The sequence below is a fragment of the Acomys minous genome (assembly GCF_964271855.1).
Source record: "Acomys minous genome assembly, chromosome: 3".
Lineage (NCBI taxonomy): Eukaryota > Metazoa > Chordata > Mammalia > Rodentia > Muridae > Acomys > Acomys minous.
In genome coordinates, this window is record NC_140485.1 from 61,355,885 (window position 1) to 61,370,796 (window position 14,912).

Below are 14,912 nucleotides of genomic sequence, written 5' to 3' on the forward strand. Positions count from 1 at the left end.
CCTCACTCAGTATAGTATTTTCCAGTTCCATCCATTTCTCTGTGCATTTAATTTTCCCTTACAGCTGCTGAGCAGAATCCACTGGGCCCGTGCCACATTTTCATTATTATTCATGGGGCGGTGACACCTAGGCTGATTCCAGGCCCTAGCTGTCATGACTGAAAGCATAAACATGGGTGTTCAAGGGTCTCTGTGGTAGGATGTGAGTGCTGTAGGTAAATGTCCGGAAGTGATAAAGCTAGGCCATATGGCGATTCTGTTCGTTTCTGAGAAAGTTCCACACTTGGTCCTCATTGTGGCCGCACCAGTTTACACTGCTACCAATAGCGAGTAAGGGGGGCGGGGAGCATGGCTTTTCCTTTTTTGTTTTGTTTTGTTTTGTTTTTCAAGACAGGGTGTCTCTGTGTTAGCCTTTGCTATCCTGGACTCGCTTTGTAGACCAGGCTGGCCTCGAACTCACAGCAATCAGCCTGCCTCTGCCTCCCGAGTGCTAGGATTAAAGGCATGTGCCACCATGCCCGGCTGTCACTTGTTTTCTTTATGACAGCCATTCTGGCTGAGATGAGGCAGAGTAGTTTTCGTCTGCGTTTCCTAGGCTTGGGCTTTCCAACCTGCTTGCTGGGAACCCAGCTCATGACCTCATGCCTGTGAATCAAGCACTTCCCTGATACCCATCTCCCCAGCCACCTAAAAGCATTTTCCAATTGCATTTCCAATCTCCTACGTAGAATTCTCTGCAGGGGAAATTTGTGGCCACTGCCGTGTGACCACTGGTTCCTCAGAGGTCCCCCCCAAAAACCAAGACTGAACCCTGTCAAGGAGACAGGTGACTGTTGAGTTGTCACCATTGTCTTCAACTCATTTCCTCCTTGGGAAAAGTCCCTCCCATCATCCACAGTCTCACTCACTTAGCACTCCCTCAGCATTTCATTTGCTTGTCTTTTGTTTGCCTCTTGTTGGTCTCACTGGGTGGTGTAAGCTGGCCTGGTCCATGCTCTGTAGACCTGACTGGCCTCATAGTCAGGGTAACCTACCTCCTGCCTTTTGTACGCTGGAGTTTGTCGCTGTGCTTGCTTGCCTTCATCTAAGTTTTAAGTAAGATTTGTAAATAGAATTGCATGTGCGGTATGTTGTGTGTGTGTGTGTGTGTGTGTGTGTGTGTGTGTGTGTGTGTGTGTAGGTCAGAGGATAACCTTGAGTGTTGGTCCTCATCTTCCATCTTGTTTCAGTGAACGAGAGTCTCTGGTCCTCTGATCCTTATGAGAGGCTTTCTGGCTCCTGTCTGCCTTTGACCTCCAGTGGAGGGACATTGTACCTGGTTGTACCTGGCTTTGTGCAGGCTTGGGGACCTGTGCTGACATCATAAGGCATGCACCGCAAGCACGTCGCCCACAGAGCCCTCGGATAGACTGTTTCCACCACTGCTCCTGTGTCATGTTTATTTATCTGGCTTGTTATTTATTGTTTGCATTGCTTCCGAGTCTACTGTTTGAACAGCCTGCAGTGCATACATTTATTGTGTTTATTTTATTCTATTTTGCAGAACTGGGAATTGAATCTAAGGTCTTGTGCCTGTAGACAAATGCTCTTCCGCTGAGTTATACCCCCAGCAACAGAAGATGTGTTTAGGGTGGGCTGCCGGTGAGAGTTCCCTTGAAGAAAAACACCAACGTGATTACAATCTGTGATGAATGACAGAAGAGACGAAAAGAAAACTAAAAAGAATAAATACACTTCACCTTGGAGTCTTGGAGAACTACATGCTCAAGAGATATTTTTTAAAAAGGCTTTAAAAAATCACAAGAAATATCTGGAAAGACAGCTTAGCAGGTAAGGGTCCTTGCTGTGCACATTCATGCACGCTGGCACACACACACACACACACACACACACACACACACACATACACACACGTTCTGCATGGCGCAGAGAATGACCTATGGTACCTGTGCTTTCAGTTTTGAATGAATGCGTTTATTAAGTGTACAGCAAACAGAGGTGCAAGAACAAACAGAAGGAGCAGATGGAGAGGCAGCACGGAGACAGCAAACACCATTGAGTCAGGAGCTTACAGCATCCAGCATAGATGACTGGAGTAGACTGATTGCAAGAGCAAACAAAAGGTAGTGTCGTCAAACAGGGCCTTCCGGCACTCCAGCAGAAGTTGACTGGAGACGCCCGTTGAGAGGCTGGGCAGAGCAGAGTTCTCTTTCCTTGATTTCCCTTTCCTGCTGAAGTATTTTTATATTATTGGATAGATGAATTGCAATTTTAAAAAATATTACAAGATGAGCCAGTCATGGTGGCGCACGCTTTTAAACCCAGGATTTGGGAGTAGAGCCAGAAGGATTTCTATGAGTTCAAGGCCAGCCTAGTCTACACAGAGAGTTCTAGGTTAGCCTGGTCTACACAGAGAGATCTAGGCTAGGCACATCTAAATTGTTAGACCCTGTCTCAGAAAAAAAAAAAATTACAAGAAAGGTCTTGCTGGACAGAAGCAGACCAATGGCCTGTGCTGAGGCTCTGGGGTTTCAGGGCTTCCAGAGGCCTGCAACAGGCAGTGACAGCCATCACATTTAGTTAGCCCTACTATGTGTCAAGCGTTATATTAGCATGTGCACTGGTTTTAGGTGGCTGCTTGAACACACTAAGCCATCCACATGGCTTCAGATCACTGCTCCTCTAATCCCTGTGGAGTCCTGGAGTCTAAGACTGGGTTTTGATGAGGGTGGAACCAGGATGCCGGCAGCCTGGAGCTTGTTTGAACTTTGAGGACATATCTGTCACCACCTTCCTTAGTTCACAACTACCTTTTCCATGTGTAAAGCCAGACATGTGGCTACTCTGAACCTTCTGTTGTCCGTATCAGAGCTCTGATGCACCCTAGGCGTCCAACCGTCCTCACCTTGGTTTTTCTTTGTCCCCTCCTCACTGTGTGTGTGTGTGTGTGTGTGTGTGTGTGTATGTGAACGTGTGAGAGTGTGAGTGTGTGTGTATGTGAGAGAGTATGTGTGAATGTGTGTGCATGTGTATGCATGTGTGTGTGAGTGTGAGAGAGTGTGTGTCTGTGTCTGTGTATTGAGGTCAGAGGTTGATATGGGGGTGTCTTCTTCTATTACTTTCCACATTAGGGTTTTTTGTTTTGTTTTGTTTTGTTTTTGAGACAGGGTCTCTCACTGGACCTGGAGCTCACCAATTCAGGTAGACGTGGCCTGGCCAGCTAGCTCTTAGGATCCCCTGTTCCTTGCCATCCCAGTGCTGGACATGACAGGCATGTGCTGCAGGAGTATGAAGTTTAGGATGGGACTGATGTACCGCAGGGCACCTGGTCCTACAGTATACCTGGTCCATGCACATGGCCTTGCTTTGGCTATGATGTGTCCTGTAGTGGCCTTCAGTGTCTCTTCTGAAGTCTAGCACCTGAGGAGCCTGCCCAGCTCTGACACTAACTTCTGCTTTGATATATTGTACCTGCCTCCCAGGGGTGTGTGTGTTGGGAGGGGTTGCATGTTCATGTGTGTTCACAATACACATATGTACAGGATGTGAGTGTGTAGGCTAAAGGACAACCTTGGGTGTTGTTCCTAGGCATCATAGCATCTGGTTTGGAGACAGGCTCTCTCATTGTCCTGGAGCTTGCTGAAGTAGACAAGGCTGGCTGGTCTGTAAACCCCAGGGAGATATGTGTTTTTATTCTCCTAGTTCTCACATCACAGGCGTGTCACCACACCCTGTCTCCCTCCCCCTTTTACTGTCTGTTCTAGACACCTGTCTTTTATTTATTTTTATTTTCTGAGATAGGGTTTCTCTCTGTGTTAGCTTTGGCTGTCCTGGACTCACTTTGTAGACCAGGCTGGCCTCAAACTCACAGCAATCCGCCTGCCTCTGCCTCCCGAGTGCTGGGATTAAAGGCATGCGCCGCCACTGCCCGGCTGGACACCTGTCTTAATTAAGATTTCTATTGCTGTGAAGAGACCCCATGACTATGGCAACTCTGGTAAGTGAAGTGGGTGAAGTGGAGTGACTTGGGTATCACCTCAGGGGGCACCACTCACTGAGCTGTGCAAGCCAAGGCTGTATGTCTGGAGTATCCTCGGGGTCAGATGGCACACGAAAGGCTTTGTGTTCTAGCTGCACTCTGGCTAGAGGTGGCCAGGGTGCTGAGATGAGCAGCCTACTGGAGCTGGGAACGAAGGCCCTTGATACTCAAGGCCCAGCAGGCTTTAGTCTCAAAGATTTGCCCTTTCTCTCCCTGCTTCTCCCCTTTCCCACCCTTTCCTCCCCGCTCTCTCTTTTGGTGTGTGATGATAAAGACAATCAAACTCAAGACCTTTTTACTAAACATACACTCTACCACTGACCTACATCCCAGGCCTACCCAATGTTTTTGTGCAGATGAGCAACAGACAGACAGACAGACAGACAGACAGACAGACAGACGGAGCTAGGGAGATGTCTCGGCCAATAAAGTGCTGTCTATACATACATAAAGACCTGAGTTAGGTCCCCAGACCCATGTAAAGAAGCCAGGCACAATGGTAGGAGCTTGTAATCCCAGAGTTGGGGCAATAGAGAGCCGGATTCCTGGACAGAGTAGCCTAATAGGTGAGTCCCAGGGGCCAGTAGAATGCCCTGTCTAAGAATCAAGGAAGCATCACCTGAAGAACGACACCGAGGCTGTTCTCTGGCCTCCACACCCATACGTAGCACACACACAGATAGCTCTTTGAAGTCCTAACTTGTCCCAACTGTGCTTAGCTTCCACGGTCCATTGAGAATGGGCACCTGCAGGGTGATAGGGCCACAGAGTCACCCCTGGGTCTTCTACTCTTCGCCCTGCACACACAGCCCAGGCTCCTTCCTCCTGCTTCTCAGATTGTTTCTCTGAGCAGAGGGGTCCAGAGCCTCACTTGACTTCAGGCACCTTTCTTCCCTTGCCTTTGTGATCACTTTCTCATACAGAGGTCAGAAGGCCCACTGTGCTCCTGGCATGTGCCATGTGCTCACGGGCGTGTGGGTTTTTCTTGGCAAAAATCTGGTTGAAGGATAGCAGGCTACCAAGAAGAGACTTGATACCCTATGAACATATACAGGGGGAGGAGGTCCCCTCAGTCACAGTCATAGGGGAGGGGAGTAAGGGGAAAATGGGAGGGAGGGAGGAGTGGGAGGATACAAGGGATGGGATAACCATTGAGATGTAATATAAATAAATTAATAAAATATAAAAAAATAATCTGGTTGTTAACTCACTGGTAGTTTCCAGCCGTGCAGCTCCTAGAGGCTGGGCAATGTTGCCGAGGTTTCCAGTTGTGGCCCTGTGTGATGGCTAACGTGTCATCGTGACAAGATCTGGAGGCACTAGGAGACAAGCCCATGCAGGGTTTGCGATTCGGTTAGTTGAGAAGGGGAGACCCATGCTGGATGTGGACAGTGCTGTTTCCTGGGCCTGGGTCCTGCACTGACTAGAATGGGAAGTGAGCTGAGCGTCAGAAACACACCTCTTTCTCTTTCTGACTGTGGGTGCGACACGCCCGGGATTGCTCTGCCAAGATGGACTGCACCTACCAACTGTGAACCAAAACAAAGCCTCGCCTTTTGCCACGGCAGCAACAAGACAAGTAATCAACGCACTCTGGGAGGATGTGTGGAATATTCCTCTGTGAACGGTACCCATTTCTCGCTATCTACCGGGTCACACTACTTGTAAAAAAAAAAAAAAACCTCCATGCTGACTGAGAGGCCCAAAGACCAAGCCAGATACCCCACCCCCACCCCACCCCGTCTTACCCTCATTTGAAATAACTATATGTTCTTCAGTATTTTCACATCCACAGAAAAATTGTGAAGGAATCCCAGTGTCCGTACATCCCCTCCCGCAGTGTTTCCTCAGGATGTCGTTTCACAGCACCCTGTTGCATCTGTGAAAAACTGAGGTGCTAACCCTGGCTGGCATCAGCCACATGTCAGACTTTGGATACCGGTGTTTTGCCCACTAACTGTGCTGCTGGAGTCCAGGACCCGAGCACACACGCTTACAAAGGTCTCTCTTGCGAAGATGCCCTGGGAGCTGACTGCTGGGTAAGGTCTCGTAACTACTGTGCCGCCCACCACATCGGATGGGTCCATCGCACGTACTTCTCAGCAGAGCAGGACAGTCACTCCAGTGTTTTCCTTGTTGCACAGATCAGGGAAATGAGTCACAGGAAGTTCTATAAGTTGGCCCGTGGGAGTGAGAAGCGGAGAGTGGAGGCTGAGGGACTGGCTGTGATGGGCTGCAGGGCAAGAGGGCACATTTCTCACAATCAGGGCAAGCATGTACCTAGGTATTATCTGCCAGGAAATGGGCTCCTGAGGGGCCGACATCTTTGGTGGCAGAATGTCATGTCTACAGCCCAGGCTGCCTTGAAACCATTATGTAGCCAAGGCTGGTCTTGAATCCCAGACCCTCCTCTGTCCACCTGAGCACTGGGATTACAGATGCCTATCTCCATGTCTGGCTTTTCCCTCTTTTATTTTATCCCCCATCTGTGGCAGAGTGAGGTGTGTACCCCAACAGATGCTCGGTGGATGAAGGAGTGAGGAAATGGGGCTGAGGAGATGGTTTAGCCAGTAATAGCACTTGGACCACAAACATGAGGAGTTGAGTTTGGATCTCGGGTGCCTCCGTAAAATGCTGGGCATGGCGGATGGAGCACAGCTATAAACTCCACTGGGGCTTGCTGGCTGCAGACCTAGCTCCAGGTTCAGTGAGAGGCCCTTGTCTCAAGGGAAGAGGACAAGGCAGTGAGAGTCAGGGCAGGACGCTTGCTGTCATCCTCTGGTATCTGTATGCACACTTGTGTGAGCACAATCACAGACAGACAGACCCAAGCACTCACACACACTCACTTACTCACTCACTCACTCACTCACTCACACATGGAAGAATTGGAGAAATGAATGAGAGATAAAGATTTACTGTCCCTGTGTCCATGTCCCTCCCCCACCACACATATACAGTAATAAGACTTACAAAGAAAGATTCAACCACTTCCTGGATTGAAGTGTCAGGACACACCTGTGCACAGTGTGTGCTTGAACTTCAAAGACTTGTCGACTCAAGAACAAGCCTAGATGGGCTGTGGGGTGATCACAGACATATGCTTCATAGATTCTCAGAAAAGAGGTGCAGCCACATGAGCCACTCTTGCCCCAGGAGAGGAGACCCCTTCAGACTCGGACAGGAGGGCCTGGGAAGGACTCCTCTTAAGCTCTCGGTGGCCTGAATGACTATGCAGAAGTGTGGTGCTCTCTGTCTATTAAAGGAAGCTCTTCCTTAGATGCAGCTTACTGCTGACTGAGAGAGAGCAGAGGTGGATTTCTGGGCCCCATCTCTGTGCTGTGCACGTAAAAAGGTGTTCAATAAATGTTTGATGAATGAACAAAATAATGTAATTAAGAATCAGAGAGGGCGGGGTGGAGGGAGTGAGTCTTTCAATCCTTAGAATTTGTCCCCAAGCACTCAGAAGGCCACATTTGCATACAAATAATTGATATTCTAATTACAAATCATTCCTATTGATTTATTAAGCGGATCCCCAAAGAATCTCCAGATGATAATTAGATTCTCTCTCCTTAGGGTGAGGGCGGTGTGTTTACCTCTGTGGGCCTCCCCCACCCCTGGGCAGTACGGCAGAGCTGCGTGATAAATGCCCTGAGCAGCAGCAAGCGAGAGAGCGTGGGCATCATTGTGCAGAGAGGTCTCGGGGCCCCACAGTTGCTATTGTGCTGGGGAGCAAGGGATGTGCCCACGTGTGTCTGTGTGTGGGTAGACCCTGGTGACCTTACTCACAGTGTTGACGCTTGAGGGGCCATGTGCTTGCACAGGACAGAGAGACAAAAGGCAAACAGACACTGGGCCCACGCAGTGGCTGGGGGCAGGACACAGACATAGCCTCACTGTCTGGGTATCTTTCCTGGTGACACGCTAAAGGTATGGCAATAATGCGTACAGGCTTTAAAAAAAAAAAAAGATTACATAACCAATGTGAGAATGCACCATGGGAAAAGCCTCCTTGGTATGCAGATCAGGAAACTGAGGTCTAGGAACTTGCCCAAGGCGAATGAGTCATTGATCCCAGTGAAAGCTGTCAGTCATATTCTACCTACAATTTTTTTCCCCCCTCATCTCCTCTGTCCAGATTGGTTAGCCAACCCATGGCCTCTGAAAACAGCTGCAGTGTCTTCTGGTCCTCAGCCTTGGAAGACAAACACACAGACAGAGAGACAGGAAGGAGAGTGACCAGACACAGGTCATGGCGCTTTAAAGTTTGCTTTCTCCCTTCCAGTCCTATGCTCCTATGAACGCTTAGGTCACTGCTCAGTGGCCGCTACCACTTCACTTTCCTATTGAGGGGGAGGACCAGGAGCCCAGAGATGATGTAACCAATGCCGATGGCAGACTGCGGCAGCAGGAGGCCCCGCCACATATATTCTGGAAGAGCAAGGGTGGGTGCTAGCTGCCGCAGCCTCCATCCATCCCTGGGAGTGTTACTAGTTACCCCTGCACAGGCTGCTCCGGCTACTGGCAATGCTTTGCAGACAGGTGTAGGTGTGTGGGTTGGTGCGTAGCTCTGGGCATTCCTTGGGGAAGTAGCAGTGTGAGAACATTAGAAATGGGGTACAGTGATTGGAGGTAACTGCAGAAAGGCTGCAGTTCCCACATAGACCCTTTGAGGATGGGGACCAACACTTCGCATGGATCACTGAGGGCGGAGTAAACTGGAGGGTGTGCTGGCGCACAGTTTTAATGCCAGCACTCGGAATAGAGCCAGATGGATTTCTGGGAGTTTGAGGCCAGCCTGGTCTACTGAGTGAGTTCAAGGCCAGCCCAGGACTACACAGTGAGACCCTATCTGCCAAGCAGAACAGCAGTAAATGGACAGCGGCCACCGCTCACATGACAGCCTCACTCTGTTGAGCTGCGCGGTGGTGTTGACACTCAGACCGTGCTTCGTCTGGGCTCCAGGCGATGGCCAAGGAGTCTTGTTTTCTCTTGACCGTCTGTCAGGCAGGGCGGTCGTCTGTGATGTGTGTCCTGTGTGTGCTCTGTGAGTTTGCACACACCACGGGCAGCCGGGGCCACCAGCTGGTGTTTGTCCCTTTAATACTATGACTCTTAGTTTCGCCACTCACGTGGAGGGGAGCACAGGAACTTGTTGTGTGTGAGAGGCAGGGCCATTCGAGGCACAGAGGCCACGATGTTGGTTGATGCCACAGGTACGGTACACACGGGGAGTGTCACTGTGGGATTCCACTTGCCTATCCACGCCCCGCCCCCATATCCTGTCAGTATGGGGGGGGGGGATGGGGGAGGTGGAGCTTCAAGGAGTAAACCTGGGTGGGGCCGGCTGCACTCCTCAGGACTGGAGATGTCGCATGGCTACTGTGCCAGTCATTTGTCATGATACGAAAGACATGAGTTCATCAGTTCTGGTGGGTACCTCCCTGGCTCCCAAATACAGCATCAGCACCATCCGGGCACCAAGGCATCCAGAACTGGCTCATCACCCTTGCTCCCTAACTCTGAAGTCATTCCTTCCTTCACACAACCTTTAAATGCTGCTAAACGGAAGCAGATGGCTCTTGTAGCAAGGGACAACCACAAAGAGAAGTATCTGTTATTTTCTTCTAGGGGAAAGGGTCCACAAAAGAGCTGTCTCCCTTTCCTTTATTTCTCAGAAGCTTAATTCCCTACGGGGGCCCTGATTTGTTTGTGCTCTGATAATGCATGGTGTCTGTCTGGACTCATGAAGCCCTGTCCTGATTTCTCATTTATTTATCCCTCTGAGCCCGAGATGTAGGACTTTGCAGCGGCAGGGATGTTTTAACGTTTGACAAACCAAATAATAAACAATGATGGATCAGCACAGGGGAGATGGTACCAGGGAGGGGGCGGGGAGGCGACCTTCGGCGCTCAGTGGCAGTCAGCTGCTGTGCCATCTGCACAGGGCTCCCCGCCTCTTCAGCTGTCCTGTCCCTTCCTGGCTTCTTTGCTCCCTACTCTGAGGCCCAGGTCTCCTGACGATACCCCTCCCCTGATTCTCTTACTCTTTTATAAGAAATATTTTGTTTTTTGGTTTTTTGTGGTCATTTTTCTCTGCAATTTAAACATTTGTCTTTTCTTCATTTTGTGTTTGTGTGTATACACAGCCCTATGTGGGTGTATCTTAAAAAAAAATAGACAGCATTATGAAAAATGAGGACAAGCTTTCATATTGTTTAGGCTCATACAGAACCAATAAAGAAGCATCCCACGGACCTGCAGTGGAAGAGGCAGGTGCCTGCTGTATAGGACTCTGTTTACAAGCAGTTGCATGCTAGGCTAAGAACACCACCACCACCACCACATACACACACACACCTATATGGTACAGTGAGTGATGCCTACGGACAGAAGCTTGGCTTCTTGTCATAAAGTTTGTATCCTTCTCATTTAGCAAATAAAACTATGCACCCAAACCAGATGTGCTGTCTCAGATCTGTAACCTCTAACACCTGGGAGGCAGGAGGATTGTCACAAGTTCAAAGCCAGCCTGGGTGACACAGTGAGTTCCAGAATAGCCCGAGCTACAGGGTAAAGCCCTGCTTCAAAGAAAAACCATACACCAAGTCACAGGTGAGGAGACACGAGGCTGGGTGTGGTGGTGCGTGCCCTAATTCCAACTCCTCAGAGGCAGAAAGAGAAGGAACAAGACTTTGAGGCCATCATGAACCCTACTTAGAAACAGAAGAGGGGCCTGTCTCTATTAACTGCCCTAAGATGATGTACATGCCTTAGGTGACTCCCAGCCCGGACGCCAGTGGGAAAGGAACTTGGACTTGGGGTGGTCTCTGAGATGAATGACTTGGTTTGTTTTCCCACAAGGGCTTTGCAGTCAGCTAGCCGAAGGAGCTTGTTTGCTATTGTGCCGAGTCCACGGGTATACTTGGTTTTGTGAGACAGGGATTCATTACCGAGGCCAGGCTAGCCTGGACTTCATTTTGCAGTGCAGTTGGCTGGCCTTTAACTCTTGGTAATCCTCCTGCCCCAGCCTCCCAGTGCTGGGACTACAGGTGTACAGCCCTAAGTGTGGCTCTCGGCAGGACCCTTCTGTTGGCTCTGCTTGGTTCTTCCCTGCCTCCAGGTGGCTGTCAAAATTTGGGGGAGAAGCAGATGGCCTTCACGTCATCTTCAGAGAGGCATCGAGGCTTCAGCGGGTGCTGCCCTTTCTGCAGCCACCAGTTTATGCAAGCACCGCCTCCCAGCCACCCACATAGCCATTACTTGCTACTTTCAGGAGGAACTCAAGAACAGGAAAGCAAGCCCACGTGGATCTTAACTTCCAAATGAACTTGGGGTTCATTAGCAATGAGGTGTATGAAAATCAACTCAGGTGAGATATTCTGGGTAGGCTATTTTATGACTGTGCAGTCCGAGCACCCAGTGCTGGTTCCAACGGCAACCTAGCCATTTGATAGCGCTCACATTGTCCCTATCACTAAGCTACTACACAGGCTTAGGACAAATAAAACAACAAAACAGCTCTGAAGTTAAGATGCGTTCTCATTTATACGTAAACAAGCCTTGATCTGACTCCCTCATCTGGGCGGGATAGGGGTCCCCAATGTGGATGATAATATATCACAGGGGCGCTTTGCCCCGGCAAGGTGCATTAACCCCAAATTAACATTCTTAACTCCTCAATTTTCTCTTTAAAAAAAAAAAAAATTGCCCTTTTCTAATGGAGTGGAGCTCTGGTAGCTTTTCCATTTTCTTTTTCATATATTTGATTTCAGAGGCCTGAAGCTCTGTCCGACACTAAATATTAATAAAGAGAAAAGTGACCCCCTGCTCGGCTTCCTACCCCATTAGCAGTGGTATCAGAGATTGCTGCACCTCCACGCACACTTCGCAAAAGGTGGTCTGTGAGTTCCTACCTTGTTTCCTAGGAAACGCTGAAAATAAATCTAAAGTGACTGGAGGTCTGATTAAAATCATAATTAAGCAAGTGATTCATCTTGACAAGGTGTTGGCTGTAAAGGTCCTCCACACAGTTCTTACAGGCTCGACCAGCACCTTAAAAAAAAAAAGTGCTAACTTAGTACTCCTGGAGAGTAAATTCTAGATGCCTGAAGATGCCTGGCTTCCTGATCATAGCTATTTTCAGCAGGAAATCATGATTTGGACCATTATTATTTATTGTTGCTATTATTATTATTATTTTATTATTATTAAACCCCCTCCAAACTTAAAAGATCCATGTTTTATAATTTATCATCTCAAAGGAAATATACTTAAGTTCCAACGTAAAAAAAAAAAAAAGATCTATCTGCAAGTAGCTCTAAGGTTGCTAAGAAACTTGGGCAGGTAAAGCAGCTGCTGTGTGCTTCGAGGCAACCAGCCAGCTGCCTGTGAAGACACCAGCCGTTGTTCCGTGCACTTGAGACATCCGGCTTGTTTGGGGTAGTGGTAATCTGTTTCTTCCTTTTTGGCTTGGGTTCCTTCTGTTTCTCTTGGCATCTGTAAACGATGCTGGCTCTTCCACAGTGCTGCTTTGATGGGCCAGAGACTAATTTGTTCACTTAGTACGTATTTACACTTCCCTAACCCCATTTCTTCCATGAGGGCTTAAGATAGACCTCTGGCAAATGAGGAAATGAAAATAAATGTGCCCTATAAAAGTTTTACACACTTGTTCCTCAACCAGCTTCTAAGCTTTACAGTGAAGCAACTAAATCCTTTACCATGTTTGAGCAACTGCAAGTGTGTGTGTGTGTGTGTGTGTGTGTGTGTGTGTGTGTCCATCCATGTCCAAGGATGGCTGTGGGTGTCTGTCCTTTGGAGTTTGCTTGTTTGAGCCAAGTTTTTCACTGGCTTCTGCTGTAGGCTGGGCTGGCAGGGATCCATCTGTCTCTGCCTCCTCAATGCTGGGATTGCAACCACACCTGCCTTCTTATAAAGTGGGTTCTGGGGATCAAACTCAGGTCTTTGTACTTAACGGAGTCATCTTCCCAGCCCCATGCTTTTGTTTGTCTTTTGAGACAGAGTCTCATTACATAGCCCTGGCTGGCTTGCAAGTCTCTATGTAGACCAGGCTGGCCTTAAACTCAAGAGATCTGCCTGCCTCTGCCTTGTAGCTGCTGGGATTAAAGATGTGTGCACCACCAGCCCGGTGGCTGTGGATGACCTCAAACTCCCATCTTCAGGCTTCTCCCTCCTGATGGCATTCCAGGCGTGTGGCACTGTGTCTAGATTATGCTGTGTTGCGTGTGTTCCCCAGGGCTTCACGTATGCTAGGAGAAAACAGACAACCCCACGTTCTGTGCATCTGCTGACTTTCATTAACGTTCTGAAGGCAGGAGAGAGGTGCAGGAGGTTTTACGAACTTGTTTTTAATCTGTGTTTTTAGAGGCTGTGTAAGGTCTTTGAAGCCTGCATAGCATGTAAGAATTTGGTCAGCTGGTGAAAGCATTTGCCATTCAGACCAGAGCGGAGACAGTAAGTTCACTCAGTACAGGGCACAGAGAGCAGTGACACAAACGACAGCCCTAAAGTCTTAAAAATGTATTGTTTTGGGGTAAGATGTGAATGTAGGCACGCCTCTGTGCTGGCATGCACAAGGTCAGAGATCAACTTTTAGGAATGGGTTCTCTGCTTCCACTGGTTTTGTTCTGGAAACAAGGAAGATTATACGCACAGTAGAAGCTTGAACATTCTCTACAGTGTGGCAGGTGTCTGTCACCCAACCTCTCTCTTCAGAAGTGACTACTGCTGGCAGTGAGGGATGTACTTCTAGTCTGTAAACAGGGAGACTGAGCAGCAGGAATTCTTCTATGCTGCTGGCAGGTTCTAAGGAGGGGCATAGAAATGTGCATCTAGCCAAGCAAAAACCGGACAAATACTACACACCTGCTGGGAGCCAGGGGTGCTACTCCCAGGATGTGCCCAAGAGAAATGTCATGACTACACCACAGAACAGAGCTGGGTTGGGGCTCACACCTGCCATCCCAGCATGCAAGAGGTAGGGGGCTCTCTGTGAGTTCCAGGCCAGCCAGAACTGCAGAGTGAATTCCAGGATACTCAGGCCTAGAGTGAAAGAAATAAAAAACAACACAAGCACCAATAAACCAACCAGACAACCATGAATGTTGGTCAAAGCATATTCATAATAGCAAAGAGTTGGAAGCAACCCAACGCCTATGGATACAGCGTGGACATATGGCAGGAGCCTGTTTGCACGGGAGAGATGTAGGCAGGAGTGAATGTATGCACTTTGTGCTATTCCGGCTCAAGGCCGGACCCAACAGTACACCCACATGGCTGCGCAGAGTTCACATAAAACATGTGAAAGCAGCCTGGGTAATTCCGTGGGGTCAGGAAACAAGGGCTGGAGAGATGCTCTTCAGGAACAAGGATCTGCGTCTGATTCCCGGCACCCACGTGAAGGACACGGGTGGCAGAACATAAGTGCCTGTCACGTCAATGCTGCGACCTAGGGGGCAACAAAGGGGAGCGGTGCAATTTGCTGGCCACTCTGACCAGTCGGTGAGCTCCATGTTCAGCGAGAGATCTTGTCTCAAAAATTAAGGTGGAGAGCAACGTAGTGGTGGTCTTATGGCCTCTACATGTGTATGTAGGCACACACAGACAGGCAGGCACACACAGAGGCCCAGATACAAAATCACACCAAATAAGGCAGAGATGCTCCTGGGAGTGTGCACACTACTGTTGGGCCTGACACAGATAAATAGTGTTTTCTGTACATGTTTATATAGTTTTTAAATGAAAAATACAGCAAGTCACCCAATGTGTATGAAAGTTACTTTACCTGAGTCATATGAGGGCTCTCAACACTGTGGCTTGTAAGGATGGGTATGCTCCATGTGTGTTT